The sequence below is a fragment of the Nothoprocta perdicaria genome, unplaced genomic scaffold (genome assembly GCF_003342845.1).
Source record: "Nothoprocta perdicaria isolate Ctin4 unplaced genomic scaffold, notPer1 scaffold_1, whole genome shotgun sequence".
NCBI classification, from domain to species: Eukaryota; Metazoa; Chordata; class Aves; order Tinamiformes; family Tinamidae; genus Nothoprocta; species Nothoprocta perdicaria.
Genome location: NW_020454093.1, coordinates 8,076,573 through 8,079,031, shown reverse-complemented (window position 1 = coordinate 8,079,031; position 2,459 = coordinate 8,076,573). Strand labels below are relative to the sequence as shown.

The 2,459-nt window shown below is 34.0% G+C and overlaps 1 long non-coding RNA gene across 1 annotated transcript in view; it reads right to left on the bottom strand.

The window, feature by feature from the left end:
- Positions 1–2,459, bottom strand: part of LOC112945558 — a 138,755-nt gene that overhangs the window by 20,168 nt on the left and 116,128 nt on the right. The window lies entirely within an intron of this gene.

The window sequence follows — 2,459 nt, the reverse complement described above, 5'->3', positions numbered from 1 at the left end:
AAATCATCATATCATCATCTAAAGAGTCATTCCCAGTCTTCTTGGAGCAGTAGCTGTTTGAGACATTGTATTTTAAAAATGCCCCCCCAAAATATTATTCTATGATACTGCTCCTAATAATGATGACTGCCATTAAACTGTAAGTGCAGAGACAAATGTTTATACGCTAGGTAAGTTGTAGTTCTCCACTCGCTGACCTTCAAGTTGCTTCTAGATCTACCTAGAAAACAGGAGAGGTCACCCATCAACTGAAAAATACGCAGTTCTACAGTGCAGCATTTCTAACAGGGTGTGATGTCCACAGGGCACCAAAAAAACACATTTCATCCAGACCCTGGACCATTGCTGGCTGTCACTTTACTCAGTCTCTTCTTAGAACTAGGCAAAAAAGGAGCTATTCTGGTGGCTGCAGTGGCTTGCTCCTCCCCACCAGCTCTTCTGGAGTCTTACAGCTTTCCTCTCCTTTGAAATGGTTTTAAATACTTGATATTTATGTTACTTGAGAAATTTGTGTTAAAATATGATCAATTCTTTTAGATTTTATTTAAAACAAAACAAAACAAAAAAACAAGTAGTGGTTCCTGATGTTTAAGTTAAAAGAATTGTTTTCTACAAATGTACTATGCAAACAAAAACTAATTGTCCCGTGCCAGATAAGAGCCTATCATGATAGAGATAGTCTTAAAGAAAGTTTGTTCTTTATATAAAACAACTTTCCATTTATTCTTGAAAGTATAAATTTGGTACATCACTGTGCAAATCCATTTTTTCAAAAATTCCTTCTCCTTTTAATCTCTTTCAAACACTTCTCTTTCTTAGCACTACTGTAACCATATATACTTTTATCACTTATGATGTGACCTATAACCCTTGCAGCAATAACTTGTTACAGCAAAAAATCTTTGAAATCAAATCAGAGTTATATCTGTAACACTTCTTACTGGCTTTCCTGTAACTAAAAAGGGAAAAAGCTTTAAGAAAAGTTTTAATTATATTAGAAAAGAAAAATCTACCTTCTTTAAACAGAGTATAAAACATAACTCCAGTTACAAAAGTGTTAAAGCAACAGCAAGTGTGTTGAAATAAGTTATTTTTCTCAGGCTGTGAGATGACAACTTCAATTAAAGATTAATTGAAAAATATAGACACCGTCGTGTAATTTTTTTGTTTCACAGCTTAAGAATCATACTGGTTGGAGAAGACCTTCAAGACCATCAAGTCCAACTGTAAACCAAACCCCACCATACTTAAACCACATCCCTAAGTGCCTCCCCTGCACGCTTCTTGAACACTGCCAGGGTTAGTGACTCCTAGATTTACAAGGGGGTGTTGTGAATACAAGGTGATACTGTGAATTTGACTGAGGTTATTCGAATAACTGTATCTTCCCACTACAATGGTGATTCTGCATTATGCCCTAAATTCATACCTTTGTATACGTACACACACAGTGAAGCAAAATAGAAAACAAAACCAAAGGAGCACACATGGAATGAATATCAGACTCTTCTAAATATCTACACTATGTTTGTCAGATAAATGATGCAGTAGATTTTCCATGCTGGATCAGCTCTACAGTTATCTCTTGCCGTCTCTGGCTATGAGCTGCACACAGGGTAGAGCAAATCTGGCAATAGGATTAGGTGGGTGGGAAAAATATTTTCTCTTATTATTGTAAGGTTTTCTCTTCCGTAGAAGATCCACCTAATCCTTACAAAAAAATAGCTTAAATTCAAAATCACATAGCATTGTATCCTTTTCTGTTCTTTCCTCCTTTTTCTTTCAGGATGAATTATTGTAATTTCAGATATTATTCCAGCTTTATACAAACAATTAATCCATTCATAAAAGTCAGTTAAGTTCTTCTTTGGATGCATCATTTTTTTTTCCAGGTTTCCTCTTAGTCCTTAATATTGCTTTTTGTGATCCAGTCTCAATTCTTTAGTTAATCTTTCAAGAGATAAGACAATCAGTATATTGTATATATTGTGTTGCATATGATATCTCATAGTCAAAATCCCAGAAAATTTCTCTATTTTAAATATTTGCATAAGAGTATTTTAATATTTTTAAAGAGGGCTATGCAGACATAAGAATTTCTAGTTCTTAATAAATTTTGTATTTTTTAACTACTTTTAGATTCATAAACCCGTTATTCTGGATCATCTCCAAGCTTCCACCAAACCAACAAACAAACAGTCCTGAAGAGTCTGCTAGCTTGCCAAATTTTCAGATGTTTGACACACTTATATCCTCAGGGTTCACAGATTCTACCTATTCCCCTACTGCCTTTTAGCAAACTATTTCAAGATAAATTTTTTACCCAGTTGCATTCTGCAGATTCATTTGCCATTCTTTTTACCACAAGAAAATGGAAAAAAAAAAAAAAAAAAAAAGTTATTCAAAGCAATGCCCTAATTCCTTTAATGATCTTGTTTTTATTTAGAACTCTCTAAGCA